Source organism: Melanerpes formicivorus, unplaced genomic scaffold, assembly GCF_026170545.1.
Source record: "Melanerpes formicivorus ecotype bairdi unplaced genomic scaffold, bMelFor1.0.p_v2 SCAF_1, whole genome shotgun sequence".
Classification (NCBI taxonomy): domain Eukaryota; kingdom Metazoa; phylum Chordata; class Aves; order Piciformes; family Picidae; genus Melanerpes; species Melanerpes formicivorus.
In genome coordinates this window covers 65,548,392-65,570,237 of record NW_027142353.1, presented here as the reverse complement: position 1 = coordinate 65,570,237, position 21,846 = coordinate 65,548,392, and positions in this window count along the sequence as shown.

Genomic DNA, 21,846 nt, shown 5'->3' with positions numbered 1-21,846 from the left:
ATCTGCAGTGGCAACTGGACACTCAACACAATATCCTAGGTCATCTCAAATGATGGTAGACCAAAATAAGCCCTTTTGACTGTAATGGTAGCTGAGATTACAGTCCTTCCAGTGGCTCAGTTGGTAGTGCATCAGACCCTTAATGGGAAGGTTGTGAGTTCAAAGCCTGCAGTGGGCAGCAGTGTCCTCCCTACTCTAGTCATGAGGTCTGGGGTGACAGGTTGGACTTGATGATCTTTGAGGTCCCTTCCAACCTTAGGAACACTGAGATACTCGCCTCACAAAGCTTCATCTAATCTTGAACAAAACCCACTGTTGGTGCCTGAGCTAAATTTCAGTGTTTGATGTGTTTCCTTCCGTCTGTGATGATAAACACAAATCCAGGGATGAGATGCATTGCCATGTAGAGGTGCTGGTTTCCTTTCACTGACTTTAGAAGGAGCTTTGATTGCTATTTCAGACATCTCACTTTGGATAGCTAGAGGAGGATACGGGTTGCCTAAATATGGGATATCTCCAGGGTAGGAGTTTGCACACAATCTGTTCTCTAAATTCTGCCTGTCATTCATGAAGTTCTAGGGCATTGTTAATTTTACCTTGAAACAGGCATTCCTGATGGTCAGGAAAACTGACCAACAGTACTCACTGACTGCATCTTCATTGATTGTAACAGAGATCAGGCACCTTATGTAGACACATTTCAGGCAAAGACAGGTGATCTCAATCCCTGTACAGCATACCTACAGTTCACATTTGCACAGCTCATAGAATCATAGAATTGTTCATAACATAAACTTATGATTTTCAATTGTCTTTTCCAACTGAATTTCTTCCTTTCCAGGTGACACTTTATAACAGTGACCATACAGTTCAGACTGCAGTCTGTGCTGTACCCCACAGCATCATAGTAATTTACACTATGGGATTTGTATTACCTCTAAATCTCATTAGGGATTGTAATAGTTTTAGGCTATGCACCAACACACAGTCAGTGAAATCATTTTACCATTAGATCTAAATCACTCTTAGTAGTGCTGTTCAGGGGAGAGGAGACAGACCTCTCATAAATCCGTGACAGGTATTGAAATATGAAGAGGAAGAATTCAGGTTGCTATTACATTCCAGTTTGGGGTTACAGACCTGGCTGTATGTAACAGCTTTCTGTGGTAGTGTTAACAAAATATTTGTGTAGTGATGTTAACTTGTACAGCAAATATAGTGCTCCCAAAGACATGAAGACATCACCCTTACATTGCTATACTTATAGACAAGCATCAAAGAACCACTGTATTTAAAATGTTTTATTTGCTTGCCCAATGTATATGTAAAGTACAGCAAAGCAGCAAATGTAAGGATTCTTCTAGCTTTAGTGCTCTTCAGATGATTTCTGATTGTCTCTGAAGTTCAGTACACTAGGTCTCATAGAGTAGTAGCCTGATGAAACCTGAAGACTTTGTGCATAGGAGGAAGAAAGAGCTGGGACAAATTTAACCAGGTGCTAGGTAACAAAAACATTGCAGCTAAAAGTAACCAACATTAATATGTAGGCTCTGCTTGGAACATAACTTTGTAAGTCTGACCCAGTTTTGATGTGTATTGTGTTTCTTTTGTGACATCCACACCCAGGTGCTGAGCACAGAACTCATATAGATGTATGCCTACATGTGAACCTTGCCCCAGAGCAAAGGAGTTTCAAGAGTCTGTATAACTTGCAGGAAAGAACACCAACTCTGCTTCATGGACAACCTTGCTTTTTCTAACTATGAGTACTCAAAACAGTGATCCAAAATTCAACAGTTGTGTGCTGCCTTGTAATGAATGACTATTAGAAGTAAATTGGTTGACCTGGGTTTATCACTTGCTGACATGAGTCAGAATAGAGTCCAGAATTTGGATCAATGTTTTAGCAGAGACACCTTCCAACAGACCAGGTTGTTCAAAGCCTCATCCATCCTTGCCTGAACGCTTCCAGGAAGGGAACATCCACAACTTCTCTAGGCCATCATTTCCAGCATCTCACTACCCTCACAATAAAGCATTTATTCCTAATATCTAATCTAAATCTACCATCTTTTAGTCTGAAACCATTGTTCTTCATCCTCTGTCTACACTCTCCCTTTCCATATTTCCTTCCGTCCCTGTTTAGGTACTAATAGACTGATAGAAGTTTTCCCTGGGGCCCTGTCTTCTCCAAGCTAAATAACTTCAACATTCTCAGCCTGTCCTCTTGAGGGAGGTGCTCCAGCCTCCTGATCATCTCCATTCCCCTCCTCCTGTGTCACCTGAGAGTGTCTTTCTTATGCTAGGAACCTCAGATCTGAACACAGTGCTTGAAGATTGCAATGCTTTGCTTAAAGAAAGAAGTGTTCCAAAATCTTATACTTCATCACAAATGTGTCCAGAGAAGGGCAACAAGGCTGGGGAGAGGCCTTGAACACAAGCCCTATGAGGAGAGGCTGAGGGAGCTGGGATTGTTTAGCCTGGAGAAGAGAAGGCTCAGGGGAGACCTCATTGCCCTCTACAACTGCCTGAAAGGTGGTTGTAGCCAGGAGGGGGTAGATCTCTTCTCCCAGGCAACCAGCACCAGAACAAGGGGACACAGTCTCAAGCTGTGCCAGGGGAGGTTTAGACTCGAGGTGAGGAGAAAGTTCTTCACCGAGCGAGTCGTTCGTCATTGGAATGTGCTGCCCAGGGAGGTGGTGGAGTCACCATCCCTGGAGATGTTCAAGAGGGGATTGGACGTGGCACTTGGTGCCATGGTCTAGTCATGGGGTCTGTGTTGATAGGTTGGACTCGATGATCCTCAAGGTCTCTTCCAACCTTGGTTATACTGTGATACTGTGAAATGAGGAAAAATGTTTGGAACAGTCCTAAATTATCAGGTGTGAATTCTACTACAACATTTCCTGAAGGGAATCCTTCTCTGCACATTGTCTGCAAAGCCACTGCAGATGTTTAGTATGCCAGGTACTGATATTGTTGAGTCCTGATGTGCAGACAGTAACTCATGCTTGTTAAAGTCAGTTTTTATGTCCTGTATTACTGTACTTGAGTTCACCTTGAAATAAAATCAAATTGCTAAAATTTATGTTTACCTTCAAATCAATTACATAAAATTTGTATTAATTTGGATTATTAAGTACAAATTTGAATGGTGAAATATCCTCATGTAGCAATATTTAATTTTTCCATATAGTAACCTACCTATCTCAAAAGCCTTAAATGAATTTCCTTCCTTCTCTTATTATAATTCAAAATCATATTTCCCTCAATTTGCACTTGAAGAAAAATTAGAAATGCAATTTAAAATATAACTGACTATCAAGATACTTATAACATGACTTGGAAAAGTAGTCATGAAGTTCCTATCATCTATTTCTGCCCCTGTACTCAGCACTGGTTAGGCCACACCTTGGGTCCTGTGTCCAGTTCTGGGCCCCTCAATTTAAGAAGGAGATTGAGACACTTGAACGTGTCCAGAGAAGGGCAATGAGGCTGGGGAGAGGTCTGAAGCACAGCCCTGTGAGGAGAGGCTGAGGGAGCTGGGATTGTTCAGCCTAGAGAAGAGGAGGCTCAGGGGAGACCTTATTGCCATCTACAACTACCTGAAGGAAGGTTGTAGCTGGGTGGGGGTTGGTCCCTTCTCCCAGGCAACCAGCACCAGAACAAGAGGACATAGTCTCAAACTGCACCAGGGGAGGTTTAGCCTAGATGTTAGGAAGAAGTTCTTCACAAAAAGAGTGATTGGCCATTGGAATGTGCTACCCAGTGAGGTGGTGGAGGCACTGAAGGTGTTCAAGAGGGAATTGGATGTGGCACTTGAAGCCATGGTTTAGTCAGTCATGACATGTGGGGTGATAGTTTGGACTTGATGATCTCTGAGGTGGTTTCCAACCTTGTTAATTCTATGATTCTATGATCTCTGTATAGATTTGTGCATGTTTGAAGGAGTGATAATTTTTGTTATGTAACAGTATTTGTACCAGCATATCAGATACAGACACTTCAAGAAAAAAAGAGGAAGAAAGTCAAATAGATCTTGTGTTCTGCACAAAATAACTACCGAAGGCAGAATTAGGGCCTCAGGGACAAAGTTTTTTGCTGAAGATTTGGAGCATTATCTTGATTAAAAAGTGTTGTATTTTCTGGGTTTTCTTGAAAGAAATAGATGTATTTTAGTATTGTTCTTACAATGAAACTCTGATTGGAACAAAACCTACCTCCACACAGCTGGGGGGAGACCATGTGTAAATTCTGTTTCAGTAAAGAGGGAAGTGGAGGTGTGGTAAAGTCTAAATGAGACCGAAATGCTGCATTAGTCTTACCCTGTCTTGCCATGCATGTGGAAAATCCACTCTACAAGAAGACTTAAAACTAAAGATTCAGTCCTATTATTGCTGACTTCAGTGAAATTAAGTTTTCACACCAAATTATTGACTGAATAGACTAATTCTGTCTGGCTCGTTCTCAGGGGCAGAAATACACTTCTGTCCCTCCGCTTCCATCTCTCCACTTCTACCTTTAAGTACACATTAAGAGAAAAATGATCACTTTGATTTTCCAATTGTCTTTTTGGAGACCTGCACAAGTCTGGGAATTTGCCAATGAATAAATATCTGTAGAAGTTTGTATATATTTCTTACTATGTATATAACACAGTTTCGGTCATCTGGAAAATGTCTTGCATATAAAGGCATCGAGAGATTTAATGGGAAATGTGGAAGAGTTTATTTTCAGTCATATATTGATCTGCCACTATTTGAACTGGATCTTGCACACCTGGTCTATAACAATAAATCTATATTTTGCCTCGAGTTATAATGAGCATGCAAAGAAATCTCTGTGGATGTCAGCTGTAGAACACGTTGGAACTAGATGATCCTTGTGGTCCCTTCCAACCCTGACTGATTCTGTGTAACTGAGTCCTGTTCGTTGTCTTGTTAATAACACATCCAGCTGTAGTGGGAAGCAAAATCACTGAAAGCATTTTTAAAACCTATATTTTTATAAATATTCCTGTGGCATAGATTTACTCTAGGGTATAAATCCCATCAGATACATTGTCAAAACCTGGATACTCTGGAGTTAGCTGGAGTCTGAGGCTGAACCAAAAGAGTGTGACGCACTGTGTCCCAATGAACCTGATCAGAAAGGCAAGAATGATCTTGAAGGTCTCTTCCAACCTGGTCTATCCTATCCTATCCTATCCTGTCCTGTCCTGTCCTGTCCTGTCCTGTCTATCCTGTCCTATTCTATTCTATTCTATTCTATTCTATTCTATTCTATTCTATTCTATTCTATTCTATTCTATTCTATTCTATTCTATTCTATTCTGTTCTATTCTATTCTATTCTATTCTATTCTATTCGAATGTCACATTCACTAGCTCTAGCAACTCTGCTGTTCAGTCCTGAGGACTTTTACTTCTTGGGGATAGCTGGGAAGGTTCTATGGTATTATGTTGGCATTTACTCACAGAATAATCTCATGTCATTGTGCAGGCAAAACTCCAACTAGCTCAAGAGTTGCAGAATAAAGCCTTGAAATTGTTGTATAAAGAATTGTTCTTGGGTGGAATAAAGAACAGCTGGCCACAGTAAGAGCACTCTTAAAATTGTATTTCATGTATGGAACACGTTGTTTCTCTGTGAACTTACTACCTGCAGACATGTGATTAAGTCAGGTAAATGCTTGCCAGCTGATACAAGCTGTGATAAATGAGGTCCATTGATGCCAACTGTGCTTTTTAATCACAGAATAATGAGCACTGGAGGGTTTTGCCCTTAGGGGGAAGAAAAGAAAAGAAAAGGAGAGGTTCGGAGAGGTTCGGAGAGGAGAGGTTCAGAGAGGTTCGGAGAGGAGAGGTTCGGAGAGGAGAGGAGAGGCCAAAACCCCATGAAGAAAGTCATGTGACCATATTTTAAATTGCTCCACAGAGAAACTCTGTGGGAAATGACCTATTTGCATGTATTTAGTGTAAATGTAACCATTTCATACTGCAAAAGAAAAGGCAAAAGGCTTTACAACACTATGATGCAGTCCTGTTCCAAAGCAAAAGATACTCTACTGTAGAAACACACTCTTTGCAGTACCTAACTTTCACAAGTCCCTACAAGACACTGAAGATGCACACAATGATACAAGAGACCCTACAGTGATGTATTTCAGTGCCTTTTATTTTGTCCTCAAAGCAGAGCTTTCCTGATTACTGTGAACACAAACCTAGTGCAGGAATGTTCCAGGCCTGGGAAGTACTCTGAAAGCCTGCTGCTTTCCAGGATGGCTTATGGGAGAATCAGACCACATCCATTGGTAACACAAATGTTGTTCCTCTAGGAGATACTGTCCCTGTCCCCTCCTTCTCATCTTCTGCTCACAGCAAACTTCCAGGGATTGATTTTTGTTTTATCACTTCCCTTGACCTGCTGGTGACTCTTTTCCTTCTGCCACCAACACATGCTCCTGGCTTGTGAAAATATTCTTGTCTGTAAGATTCTCTTCTCCCAGGCAACCAGCACCAGAACAAGAGGACACAGTCTCAAGCTGCCCCAGGGGAAGTTTAGGCTGGAGGTGAGGAGAAAGTTCTTCACAGAGAGAGTTGTTGGCCATTGGAATGTGCTGCCCAGGGAGGTGGTGGAGTCCCCATCATTGGGGGTGTTCACAAGGGGATTGGACATGGCACTTGGTGCCAGGTCTAGTGGTCATGAGGTCTTGGGTGACAGGTTGGAGTTGATTATCTTTGAGGTCTTTTCCAACCTTGTTGATGCTATGATTCCCCCTGTTCTTTTCTCCAGAGTCACTCCTAGGTTGTTGAACTCCAGCCTTTAGTGTTACATGATGAGGTTCCTTCTTGCATCTTACTGAACATCATGGTGTCCACTTGCTAAGGATGCACTCTGTCCCATCATCTGGGTTGTTACTGGAGATTTTAAGCAGTGTTGGTCCAATTATTGACCCCTGAGGGACCCCATTGGTCACTGACTTTTTGCTGGACTTCATAACACTGGTCACAGTTCTTCCATCCACCAGTTGATTCAATTCCCCACCCACCTTTTCATCCACTTCTACAAGCCTTATCTTACAAATTCAGTGATAGGAATACTATGGGAGATTGTGTCAAGGGCATTATTAAAATTAAGGTGTGAGACGCCCACTGCTTTCCCTTGGCCACCTATTTTTTCACTTGATCATTCACTTTGTTTAACAGGTAGAGAACCAGAAGTGTTGAGTTGCTGGAAGGTGTCCAGAGAAGGACAACAAAGCTGGGGAGGGGTTTGGAACACAGCCCTGTGAGGAGAGGCTGAGGGAGCTGGGGTTGCTTAGCCTGGAGAAGACAAGACTCAGGGGAGGCCTTGTTGCCATCTACAACTACCTGAAGGGAGGTTGTAGCCAGGTGGAGGTTGGTCTCTTCTCCCAGGCAACCAGCACCAGAACAAGAGGACACAGTCTCAAGTTGTGCCAAAGGAGGTTTAGGCTGGATGTTAGGAAGAAGCTCTTCACAGAAAGAGAGATTTGCCATTGGAATGTGCTGGGAGGTGGTGGAGTCACCATCACTGGAGGTGCTTAGGAAAAGACATGATGGGGTGCTTCATGCCATGGTTTAGTTGATTAGATGGTGTTGAGTGATAGGTTGGACTCAATGATCTCAAAGGTCTTTTCCAACCTGGTTAATTCTATTCTAATCATATACTGACAAGGCATTCAAGTAATCTTTATTAAAGCACATTATGCATATGTGGTGTTGTTTTATTTTCTTGTTTGTGTGGAGAGCAATTAAAACAGAACCATGAAAACAGCTGGGCAGTGTCCTATATAGAGAGATTATGTTTCAAATGCCTTACGTGGAAACAACTAGGTGACCTCAATTGCTGTGTCTTTGGGGGAATAGTATACAGATTCTGGAGTTTATGCTTCATCTCATTCTCTAGATAATGTTTGCATTTGCTTGTTGGACAGCTTCTGCCCTCATCTTAGCCTCTCCTATGAAAAAATAATGATAATAATTGTATGGATTGAACTAAAAGCTACAAATCAAAAATGGTCTGATGCGAAAGAATTGTATGTGCTGCTGCTGTGTTTAGTTCTGTCACCTCCACTCCAAAGGACCACAGCTTTGCTACCACAAGGATTTCATCCCATGCCCTTCGCAGCCTGACAACTTCTCTCTCATGTACTCTTTTCTGTGGAACCACAGAATTGTTCAGGTTTAAAAGGCCTTTAAGATCATCATCTCCAACATTAATCTGGCTCTGCCAAGTCCATCACTAAACCATGCCACTCACTGACACATCTTTTAAATACCTCTAGGGGTAGTGACTCAGTCACTTCCCTAGGCAGCCTGTTCCCTGGCTTGACAACCCTAACCTAAACTTCCTCTGACTCAACTTGAGGACATTTCCTCTTGTACTATCACTTGTTCCTTGGGAGAAGTGTCCAAGTCCCACCTTGCTACAACTGCCTTTCAGGTAGTCATTGAAAGCAATAAGGTCTCCCCTGACTCATCTTTTCTCCAGGCTAAACAATCCCAGTTCTCTCTGCCCCTCTCTAGAGGACAAGCTTCTTTGTCTTTCTTTTGAACAAGCTCCAGCAGCACAGCATTATGAAGAGATTTTACAGTATATTTGAATGTGGTTCTCTCTACTGAATATAATTAAATAGCATATCAGAAACAGTAATGTCTTCATCATATCTTGTTAATGACAGGCTTTTGAGGTTCAGAAATCACCAAAGAGTGTGCATGCAAACCAGGATCCATACTGTCTGTCTTTGGTCCAGTGTGCAGCAAACAGGAGACAGGATTTTTGTTGTTGTTCTTATTAAATAATCACAGAATGGTAGAGGTTAGAAGGGACCTCTGGAGATCATGGATGGACCATTCAGTAGATAAAGAGCTGGCTTGATGGCCACACCCAAAGGGTGGCTGTCCATGGGTCCATGTCCCAGTGGAGGCCAGGGACAAGCGGAGTCCCTCAGGGATCAGTCCTGGGACCACTCTTGTTCAACATCTTTGTGGGTGCCATGGACAGTGGCATTGAGTGCACCCTCAGCAGGTTTGCTGATGACACCAAGCTGTGTGGTGCAGCAGACACGCTGGAGGGAAAGGATCCATCCAGAGGGACCTTGACAGGCTGGAGAGGTGGGCACAAGCCAACCTCATGAGGTTCAACGAGACCAAGTGCAAGGTCCTGCATCTGAGTCAGGGTAATCCCAAGCACTGCCATAGGCTGGGCAGCAACTGGCTTGAGCGCAGCCCTGAAGAAAAGGACATGGGGGTGCTGGTGGATGAGAAGCTCAACATTAGCCACCAGTGTGCACTTGCAGCCCAGAAGGCCAATCACATCCTGGGCTGCATCAAGAGAAGCATAGCCAGCAGGTGGAGGGAGGTGATTCTCCCCCTCTACACTGCTCTGACATACTGTGTCCAGTTCTGGAGCCCCTATTACAGGAAGGTTTTGGACGTCCTGGAGCATGTCCAGAGAAGGGCCACAAGGATCATCAGGGGGCTGGAGTACCTCTCCTATGAGGACAGACTGAGGGAGTTGGGGCTGTTCAGTCTGGAGAAGAGAAGGCTCTGAGAAGACCTTTTTGTGGCCTTCCAGGATCTGCAGCGGGATACAAGAAAGCTGGGGAGGGACTTTTTAGGGTGTCATGGAGCAATAGGACTAGGGGGAATGGAGCAAAACTAGAAATGGGTAGATTCAGATTGGATGTTAGGAAGAAGGGTGGTGAGACACTGGCACAGGTTGCCCATGGAGGTGGTAGAAGCCTCATCCCTGGAGGTTTTTAAGGCCAGGCTGGATGTGGCTCTGAGCAACCTGATGTAGTGTGAGGTGTCCCTGCCCATGGCAGGGGAGTTAGAACTGGCTGATCTTTGAGGTCCCTTCCAACCCTAACAATTCTATGTTTCTATGATCATGTGATCCAATTCCTCTGCTAAAACTGATCAGATTGCACAGGAAGACATCCAGGTGGGTTTTGAAACTCTGCAGAAGAGGCTCCTTAATACAGTGTGTTACTCAGATTCCTTCCAGGAAGGCTCTCTCTAATGAAAAGAGTGGTTAAATGTCTCAAAATATTTTATTCATGACATGAATAAAAACCATAAAATGAGTCTTTACAACCATACAATTCAGCTCATGGTGTGGGAACCTCTTAGATGTTACACACCGTGCACATGCCATGACTTGCATACACTGAATACTCTCTAGAGCAGCAGGAATCTCTGAATAACAAGTCCTGTGGGGCTTACTGAAAATGCAACCTAGGTAACCAGATTTTCTGCCTTTACTCTTTTCATTGATCTCTACAGATTTGCCTCCTCACAATTCACACTGCCTTAGAGAGCAGAGTTCCAAGCAAAAGGTTATGAGGACAAATTTGCTGCGGGTTGCTGTAAATAAACAACAGATTTCTACTTCTCAGAGTAATGAGAGTCTCCTTCTGGAAATGGCCTCTGTTCTCATCACATTCACAAATACAGGCACATTGGAGTCTCTGTGAACTTCTCACACTCTCTACTGTGAGACAAGCAAATGTCTACCAAACCAGGTTGCTCAGAAAATAATTAAGTAGCTCAGAATACTTCAACGACTGTCAGCAGTGTTTGTTTCCTTCTGCTCTACTGTTGTCACTAACCTTTGTGTCACGAGATTGGATGTTAAAGAAAACACCTAACTATCATGAAATCATTGGTAAAACCACAAGTGTTAGCAATAATCAGCATTAAATGGGAGCATTCTATGACTCTATATGAGTGCCTCATCCAGTCTCTTCTCACTCTCAGTGATGCTGACTCTACGACCACCCTGGGCAGCACATTCCAATGGCCAATCTCTCTTTCTATGAAGAACTTCTTCCTAACATCCAGCCTAAACCTCCCCTGGCACAGATTGAGACTGTGTCCTCTTGTTCTGGTTGCCTGGGAGAAGAGACTATGACAGTTTTAGGTTGTAAATACTGTACATTTGTACATATTCAATGCATTCCATTGTAGAGTGTAGTTGCTGCTTGCATAATCCAGCTTTCCATTTTGCTTCCCCAACTGAGTTAGCTGAGCTTTTGTTAATGCAGGTGGGTTAAACAATCACAGAGACCAACCCCCACCTAGCTACAACCTCCTTTCAGATAGTTGTAGACAGCAATAAGGTCTCCCCTGAGCCTCCTCTTCTCCGGGCTAAGCAACCCCAGATCCCTCAGCCTCTCCTCACAGGGCTCTGCTCCAAACCCCTCCCCAGCTTTGTTGCCCTTCTCTGGACACCTTCCAGCAACTCAAGATCTTTCCTAAAATGAGGGTCCCAGAACTGGACACAGGACTCAAGGTGTGGCCTGACCAGTGCTGAGTCCAGGGGCAGAATGACCTCCCTGCTCCTGCTGGTCACACTATTCCTGATGCAAGCCAGGATGCCATTGGCCTTCCTGGCCACCTGGGCACACTGCTGGCTCATGTGCAGCCAGTTTCCTCAGGAGTTCAGTGGCAAAAAGGAAAGGTCTCCCTGTAAAGCACTTAATTGGCCTCACGAGGAGTAAGTTCTTCACAGAGAGAGTTGTTAGCCATTGGAATGTGCTGCCCAGGGAGGTGGTGGAGTCACCATCCCTGGAGGTGTTCAGGAGGAAATTGGACGTGGCACTTGAAGCCATGGTTTAGTACTCATGAGGTCTTGTGTGACAGGTTGGACTTGATGATCTCTGAGGTATTTTCCAACCTTATTGATTCTATGATTCTAAGAGCTCATCAAGGCTACAGGGTGGCATTTCTCTGCCTCCTGTATCTGAACAGAGAGCGAAGCTGATAGTCTGGTTTCCACAAATAAGCCAAAAATCACTTTTCTGTGCATGTTTTGGTGTCAGTAGTAGTATCTTTGTATCAAACTTGTAAATTAGAGAGAAGAACTCTTTGAGGTCTTTTCCAAACTTATTGATTCTATGATTCTATGATCAGGTTGCTCAGAGCCCCATCCAGCATGGCCTTAAAATCTTCCCCTACCTCCCTGGGCAACCTGCTCCAGTTCCCACCACCCTTGTGGTGAAGAACCTTTTCCTAACATCCAGTCTGAATCTCCCCACTTCTAGTTTTGCTCCATTCCCCCTAGTCCTGTAACTACCCAACATCCCTCACCAGCTTTTTTGTAGGCCCCCTTGAGATACTGGAAGGCCATAATAGGGGCTCCTTGGAGTCTTCTCTTCTCCAGACTTACTAACCCCAACTCATAGCTCTTCTCTTCTATATGAGAGCGGACAGCAATAAGGTCTGCATCATTTACTATGGCTCTTCAGAGATGTTAGCTGGTGGAAGGATAATGCTTGTCTCTTTAAGCACAGACAAATGGTTTAGACTTGATTGAGGATCCTGTGGTAACTCAAGTGTTAAACTATCTGATTTTGAAAGAATGAGTAAACTAAGCCTAAGAGACCTTTTTTCATGTGCCCTCATTCCAGGCAACTATTGCACAGCCTATTATGGAGCCCCTGTAATTCTTCATCACAGCCCTTTTCATTTATATTTCCTGGATTGTCATATGCTGCAAGATTCACCTTATGAATTTAAAAAGCCTGTGATTCTTTCTTTGAAGATGCCACTGCCCTTTGTAAAAAATTCACATCCCCAACTTTGAACTTTAGCAGCAGTCTATTATTTTTACACTTCATTTAAATGTCAATGTGCTATTTTATAAACTTCAAACTTCTAAACGGCTGCCTGATTTCCAGAGTTCACAATGCAGGTTTTCATGCTGGAATGACATTTCCTGTGGATTATACAGAAAGAAGTCTCCATAGTTACATAGTGTAAAGAGGAAGATAAGAGTTTCAGTGGAAGAAAATTTCCCTGTGGCCACAGCTGGGTTGTTAACTGGTTTGCCACACTGAAGCAGAGGCCAGACATGATCAGGTTGCATTTAGTGTTTATGAAATACACCTGGAAAAGAATGTTTAAATCCTCCATGCAACCATAAAGAAGCTAGAAGCCTCATCCCATGCTGGGTAAGTAAGAACAACCTGTCAGTACAGTTAGTGTATGTAACACAAGACGTGTACAGCTTTCAGACCCTGGTAGGTCCAAGCAGCCAATGGTACCAGCAATAGTGATGATGCTTTTTGGTGTAGGAGGGGCATGCTGCACTACAGATTCCATGGCTACTGTATGGCATCTTTGCTGCTGAAAGTATGTGTGCTAAGTAAATAAAAGACAAACAAAACCATCCTGGGATTTCATCCTGTCATGTAAAATGGGAATACGTTCTTATGTCCGGAGTGGAATCAGGTGAAAATCTTCAGAAGCTCAAAGACTATATCAAAACCAAACAGGTGGCAGTTCCTTCCATTGTTTACTCTTTCCTTCAATCAGTACATCCAAAGAATTTAACCTCTGCTTTCCTAAACCAGAAATAAACAGTAGGAAATGTGTGGAAGAAATAGCTACCCTTTGTATTTTCCCCTATATTCGCATCTCACTTACAAAGGCACCACAGTTATGCTTACTGAACACTCATATTTCATCAACAAAAAATAAAACATGGAGTCTGGATCATCCAAGAGCAGAAGGTGCAAATGCTTGATTCTTGTGTCAGTCACATGACAGTCTGTCTGGCTGAAACTCTGTCCCCTAAGAGCAATCACACCACTATCCCACTATCACCACCGATGCTGTGGGCAGGCGTTGGGGAAGTCCCAGACAGCACTCAGCAGCAGATGGGAGCTGGATTTAGCAACTGTATTCATGAACTGGATTTATGAACATACCAATTGGAATGAAAAGCAAAAGAGTCCTCTTTGGACAGCTGCCATTGAAGAAGAGAGCCTGACACGGAATAGAATAGAGTAGAATAGAATAGAATAGAATAGAATAGAATAGAATAGAATAGAATAGAATAGAATAGAATAGAATAGAATAGAATAGAATAGAATAGAATAGAATAGGGTGGGGTGGGGTGAGGTGGAATGGAATGGAATGGAATGGAATGGAATGGAATAGAATAGAATAGAATAGAATAGAATAGAATAGAATAGAATAGAATAGAATAGAATAGAATAGAATAGAATAGAATAGAATAGAATAGACCAGATTGGAAGAGACCTTTGAGATCATTGAGTCCAACCTATCACCCAACACCATCTAATCAACTAAACCATGACACCAAGAACCCCATCCAATCTCTTCCTAAACACCTCCAGGGATAGTGACTCCACCACCTCCCTGGGCAGCACATTCCAATGGCCAATTACTCTTTCTGGGAAGAACTTTCTCATCACCTCCAGCCTAAACTTCCCCTGGCACAGCTTGAGACTGTGTCCTCTTGTTCTGTTGTTGGTTGTCCGGAAGAAGAGACCAACCCCCACCTGGCTGCAACCTTCCTTCAGGTAGTTGTAGACAGCAATTAGAGCAGTAACTTTTGTTCTAACTCAAACCACGACAAAGGCTAAATAATACATGAGCTTCATGAATGTAACTGGTCTTCCTTTCAGGTTAATGTTCTAGTTACTCTGATCAGGAGAAAGAGCTGATCCCATAAGTACCAAAGCACCTACTTAATCACTCATACTTCTTGGTTTCTGCCAGTCATGCAGTTTGCTATAGGCCACGTTTTCCTGCCCTTTCCAATTGCAGTGCTCCTCTGGAAAGGTTTTTTTATGAGAACAATAACACCATCTGCAAGAGAAATCCTCTCTTCAAGCCTCAGTGAAGACTGAAGAGTGGCACTTCTTGTGCAGCATGGTCTCTGCTACAATATGCACTCACCTGGAGGTGCCTCAGCAGAGGGTGACTATTCAAAGCAATACTCCTGGTATTTTTCAGCGACTTACATGCTGATGGACAAATCCAACTGAAATGAGCTGCAACCACATAGAAATTGGTTTGCTTCTCATCCCAATTTCATAAAATTGGTCCTTTCTAGCTACAGGGGTGTGAAGAAAAATTATTGCTCTCTATGTGTGGTCGTTTGGCCCACCAGTACTAACAAAAACTCAGCTCACTCAGTCACCCAACTGTGGATTTGTTCGTATTTCTCCACTCTTCTGCTTGAAAATCTGCAGTTAACTTTTAAAAGCATAGCCTGAAACTCCTATACTACAGAAAGAGTAAGATATCAGTCTTAAGATATCTTAGTTGAGAGGAATTTATGCAGATATCTGAATCCAATATGGATGTCCAAGGTCTTATTGCACAGAGGCATCTGTACACCTGTTCAGCACACCCTATCTATCATCCAGTTGCCTGACAATAGATATTTAACAATAGTTTGAATAACATGAGAAATCTGAGGCTACATTCTAAGACATGTCTGACAAATGACCTGTGGGAACTGTGTACATTTCCAGAGGACGGCAACAAAGTTGGTGAGGGGGTGACCTTATTGCTCTCTACAACTACCTGAAGGGTGGTTGTAGACAGGCAGAGGTTGGTCTCTTCTCCCTGGCAACCAGCACCAGAACAAGAGGACACAGTCTCAGGCTGCGCCAGGGGAGGTTTAGGCTGGAGGTTAGGAAGAAGTTCTATACAGAAAGAGTGATTGCCCCTTGGAATGGGCTGCCTGGGGAGGTGGTGGAGTCACCATCATTGGAGGTGTTCAGGAGGAGACTTGATGGGGTGCTTGGTGCCATGGTTTAGTTGTTTAGGTGGGTTGGATTGGTTGATAGGTTGGACGCAATGATCTTGAAGGTCTCTTCCAACCTGGTCTGGTCTATTCTATTCTATTCTATTCTATTCTATTCTATTCTATTCTATTCTATTCTATTCTATCCTTCTACTCTATCAGTCTTAAGATATCTTAGTTGAGGGCAATTTATGCTGATATCTGCATCCTATCTAGATGTCTAATGTCTTATTGCACAGAGGCATCTGTACACCAGTTCAGCACACCCTATTTATCATCCAGTTGCCTGGCAATAGGTATTTAATGATAGTTTGAATAACATGAGAAATCTGAGGTTACATTCTAAGACATGTCTGACAAATGACCTGTGGGAACTGTGTACATTTCTGGAGAAACCCTAGGGCATTTCAGACAATTTGAAACACCTGTACATAGGCTGGTCAATCAGACCCCTTGTGTCTGCTCAGCAATTTGCTTTCTGTGAGTAGATCTCTCATTGACGTGGGTTTAGACACTTGCTTTGTATGTGAAAATTTTCATCTTGATGTCTTAACTTAGAACTGAACTCTGTTAACGACTTCAGCTGGTGTCAAATCTGATCCCAGTGAAGTGTCAGCCCCATACCAGCCCTGGAAATGAGTTAAGCAACAGCAAATTTTCTGGTGGGCAAGAAGGACTGATGAACGACCAGCAACAACCTTCCTAGAGTTGTTTATTTCCTTTAATCAAAACCAGCAACAACAACAACAAAAAAAAAACAAACCAAAAACTCATCAGAGGGGTAAATCTTTTTTAGCACAGGAGTAATAAGGATGTGCAGTCATTACAAGCAGAATTACAGAGCCCTCTGGAAAGTAGTAATTACAAGCAGAATTACAGAGACCCCTGGAAGGTAATTAATTGTCCTGACATGCTGTGCAGTTGTAATTGAGGTCTGCTGGGGCAAAAAGGCTTTGAGCAATTATTATTTACTCACTAATTCAGAAAGGTTCTTTTTATTTACAGCCATTTGGGTTTATCAAGTAACCACACAGAATATTTATAGTATCTGCAGTCTGTTCACGATTCGTTTGGAAACAAATACGACACATTCACAGTAGGTGAGTTAAAACCCTGTATTATGTCATCAGTATGGAGGCAAGAGCCTTTTACACAGCATTTAGAGACACTCCCACACAAATCTGAATCATACATGTAGGCAGCTCTCCCTATTACTTCTCCCTGGCTGACTCAGAGGGCCTGCTTGCCCACAGAACGAGGAGGATTTTCTGCAGGGAATCTAGCAAGGAATTAAACTCAATCAGGTAGGCAGCTGACATGTGAAAATCAATTTAAATGTTTAGGATTGTAACATTTTTGCAATGTTAATAAGGAAAGACCTACTTTCCCTCATTAGAAATATTAATGCAGCTTTGCAACATCAATCATGGAAGGCTGACACCACAGAGCACATCAGATATATGTCACTGTATTTTAGTGTGCCATGGAGATTTGGAAAGCAGTAGATAACTGCATAGGCCACGGATCAGTTAGTCTTGAGTGTGGTCTCCACACTGCTCAAAACTAAGGGTCTGACTTACATGGTGTTTTCAACTGTCTCCAGATTCCTAAGTCACCACTTCACTTGTGGAAAGCAGCTCAGATGAGTAGTTTCTCAGCTTCCTTTCACAAAAACATCTTTAATGCAAACACCCAGCACTATGGCAACTGCATTTCGTAAGTGAACAGCTTATAGTAATTAAATGAATTCATTACAATTAATCAAGATGACTTGACAATAATAATTACATCTAGTGTAATATGAAGCATGACAGTGGGTTTTCTGTCTTTCTTATGAAGGAACATCAAGCCTCTAGAATGTTTTGCAGCAAAACCATGGACCACCACAAACCCAATTATGTTAACTGGGAACTGCTCTCTTTTGCAGACCATTAAGTGTGTAGTCTCCAGTGATGTAGATAGCTCAGGCTGAAAAATCACATCCAAAAGAGAAACAATTCCCAGGTCTGAGGAACACAACACAGGCTAAAAGCTTAATCAATTCAATTCAGGCAGCTCTGGTTGGTAGAGCTGTTCTGTGGAGGATTTGATGCACAATTCAATGAGGTTGGGAGGGACCTCAAGAGGTCATTGAATCAAACCTCTCCACCAAAGCAGGATCACTTAGGGTAGTCTGCACAGGAACGCATCCAGGTGGGTTTTGAAAGTCTCTACAACCTCCCTGGACAGCCTGCTCCAGTGATCTGTCAACCTCACTGTAAAGAAGTTTCTTCTCATGTTGAGGTGAAATCTTCTATGTTCAAGTTTGTATTTATCATTCCTTATTACTGTGTACCTCCAAAAAGAGCTTGGCCCCCTCCACTTGACACCCACCCCTCGGATATTGATCAGATCTCCTCTCAGTCTTCTCCAGCCTAGACAGCCACCAGGCTCTCAGTCTCTCTTCATAGGAGAGATGCTCAAGTCCCCTAATCATCCTTGTGGCTCTCCATTGGATTCTCTCCAGCAGGTCTCTGTCACTCTTGAACTGGGGTCCCAAAACTGGACACAGTATTCCAGGTGAGGTTTAACCAGTGCAGAGTAGAGGGGCAGGAGAACCTCCCTAGCCCTGCTGGCCACACTTTTCTTGATGCACCTCAGGATCCCATTGGCTCTCTGGGCCATTGCTGTCCCATGCAGAACATGCTGTCCACTGGGACTCCAAGGTCTTTCTCCATGGAGCTGCTTTCCAGCAGGGCAGCCTCTAAATTGTACTGGTGCATGTTGTTAATTGTTTGTTTGTTTGTTTAAATCAGGCCATGTACTCCAGGTGGTCATCCTCTGATAACACTCTGCAGAGGTTTCTTTAACTTCCTTCTCACTTGCCAGTTGCTCTGTGGTTTCCTCCCTCCTGCTCCGGGCTCTCTCCAGCTCTCGTTCCACAGCTCAACTCTTCTGCTCCAGCTTTGTAAGGCTTAAGGATCTGGAGGCTTCAATCAGCTTGATGGCACCATCTGCAGATTCATCCCATTAAAAGAGAAGATGCATCTTGAAGAAAGAGGCAATGCCCACCCCTCTCAGAAAGCCTCTGTGTTTGAAAGCTGGCATGAAACAGGCAGCAGCAGGGTACAGATGAGGGTGGGGGAAAGCCTGCAGCTTTGTCATGCACACAGCTCCCACCAAACACGCAGCAGCAGAGTTTAGCCATCTTGGTGCTTCAGGACAAAGGGAGTAAATGTTGTTCATTATGTCTCCTAATCAGGAAAGTTATTGAAGATTCCAAATATGACAGTAAAAATTATATGGCCTGACTAAACTGGTCAGAGTATACTTCAGATTTTTAGAGCCTGCACTTGGTCTTGTTGAAGCTCATGAGGTTGGCTTGTGCCCACCTCTCCAGCCTGTCCAGGTCCCTCTGGATGGATTCCTTCCCTCTAGCGTGTCTGCTGCACCACACAGCTTGGTGTCATCAGCAAACTTGCTGAGGGTGCACTCAGTGCCCATGGCACCCACAAAGATGTTGAACAAAACAGGTCCCAGGACTGATCCCTGAGGGACTCTGCTTGTCACTGGCCTCCACTGGGACATGGAGCCATTGACAGCCACTCTTTGGGTGAAGCCAGTTCTTTATCCATGTAGTGGTCCACCCATCAAACCCATGTGTTTGGAGACCAGAATGTGGTGCAGGACAATGTCGAAGGCTTTGCTCGGGTCCAAGTAAACAACATCAGTTGCTCGCTTCTCATCTATTAGTCACCTAGAGAACGTATGACTGAAAGACATATTCCTGAATCTAGTCCCTCATTACCCCACATGCCTTCTCATATCCCTTTCACAATGACATATCTGGTCTGAAAATAGGTTGGGAGTTTGTCTCTGTGATTCATATTTGACGACGTTTGTAGAACTGGTAGCGAGAAGCCCTCCCATGGAGACCCTACGACACTCACTGGTTTCCAATCATTTGTTGTGCTTGGTGGAATCATTCCATCAGCTGCAGAACTAAAAAACAGAAAGGCTCTTCAGATCATTCTGATTGTTTAAAATGCTGAGATGTTTTAGTCTAGTGCAGATTTTGATTAAAGCAATGGAAAATTCCTCTTTCTCCAGCCAAAGCAAGTTGGAGAAGTCATCTTCAAAATCCCAGCTTTGAACTTTAAAAACCTGATTGTAAATGCATAGCAGGCTGGCTACCCTCACCTGCTAAATTCACATAGCAAACTATTAAGAAAATGTAATAACCTTTATTGCTTGAGGTGCTTATATTAAAGATCTTCTCTGGTTGTGTAAGCTCAGCTTCACTCTGTGATAGCTCTTTGCCTATTATCTATGGAGCAAGGATTGTTCTGCTCTACCTTTGACTCTTATTCCTCAGTAATGGCATTGTGATGAAAAGGAAAAACTAGTAAATACTGTGTCCACTTTTAAAAACTAAGACATTGGGAAGTAACAGTTTATGAAAGTCAGATGGAAAAGAAGGCTGGAAGAGATTAGTCTTGAGTCCTTTGTGTAGGAGAAAGCATCCCTGCTGCTTTCAGATTAGCCAAGGCTGCACTGCAAGTGTTGTACACTTGCAGAACTGCACAACCTTTAATTTTTAATTAACTCACAACTTGTGCTGCTCAAAGGCTAGTGACTGTGAGGGAGCTTGGAATCCCATCGTGCTCAGGTGCTGCCCACACTCTGCACTGTCTGACCTGCAAACCTCAAGTCTAAAGGCTGACAGCAGGGGGAAGAAAAACAAGATTATAATCCCTCTTTCATAAATGGGAAGCAGGATTTCAGAAAAAGCAAGTCTTTTGCTTGAAGGGGTGGAAAACAGTTGCAAAACTAGGAAGTGAACGTGGATTTCCAAAGCTGGAGGTTATCATCTGTGAGACAATTGCACCTTCTCTTGTTGAGGGGAATCTAACCTTTGGAAAGCAAATCTCAGTCATCTAGTTAGGTCCTTTGTCACTGAGTAATACAAAATAGATTTGATACCTGATATAACTGCACAAACTGTACCTACCTTGAAATACATCCTAGTTTTGCAGGGACAGAAACCCAGGCCAGCCATGGGCTGCTGGACATTAGCAGTTCTGAGTCAACTGACTGGAGGTGGCTCACAGATATATTTCAGACCACAAGCATAACACTCGGTATAGAAGAAGTCATCTCTTAGGGAGGAGATGATTGGGGAGGCTTTTTGTTTGAGTTTCCTCCTTAGGTACTTCCTCTTCTCTCTCCTGCTCTTGAGGAATGGCTTCCAAGATATTGTGACTGCTGTGCTTTTGCTTGACTGAGTGTAACTTTATATAACTTGTATTGACATTGGTATTAGAATAGAATAGAATTAACTGGGTTGGAAGAGATCTTTGACATCGTCAAGTCCAACCTATCATCCAACACTAATCAACTAAACCATGGCACCAAGCACCCCAGCCAGTCTCTTTTTAAACACCTCCAGTGATGGTGACTCCACCACCTCCCTGGGCAGCACATTCCAATGGCCAATCTCTCTTTCTGTGAAGAACTTCTTCCTAACATCCAGCCTAAACCTCCCCTGGTGCAGTTTGAGACTGTGTCCTCTTGTTCTGGCACAGGTTGTCTGGGAGGAGAGACCAACCCCCACCTGGCTACAACCTCCCTTCAGGTAGTTGTAGACAGCAGTAAGGTCTCCCCTGAACCTCCTCTTCTCCAGGCTAAGCAACCCCAGCTCCCTCAGCCTCTCCTCACAGGGCTGTGCTCCAAACCCCTCCCCAGCTTTGTTGCCCTTCTCTGGACACCTTCCAGCAACTCAACCTCTTTCCTAAACTGAGGGGCCCATAATTAATTTGGTTATTTCATTAAATACATTTTTATTTCAGCCTGTGGGTCTTCTCCCCTCTTCCTCATTGATCTTCTTGGGGGGGGGGGGGGGGGGAGGGGAACATCGTCAGGTGATAGACTAACTGTTATAATTTAGCCCCAGATATGAACTACATGTAGACAAAAAGCAGATATCATGCACTATAGCTTGGCATTATCAGAAGTATGGAGGGTATCATTTTCTTCTGCAGGAACAAATCCATACTTCAGCCTATGCATAGGCCACAGAACTCCCATTAGGACAAGAGATACAACGCTGCATGAGGTATTTCAGACACTGGAATTCATTCTAAAATAGATCAAGAGTTTGATTAAAATAACAAACTAACCCAACAACAACAAAAAGAACCCCCACAGCAAACTCCAAACAAAGTGTATATAATAATCTAGTTTGTACTCCATGTCTACCACCACTTGAGACAACAAT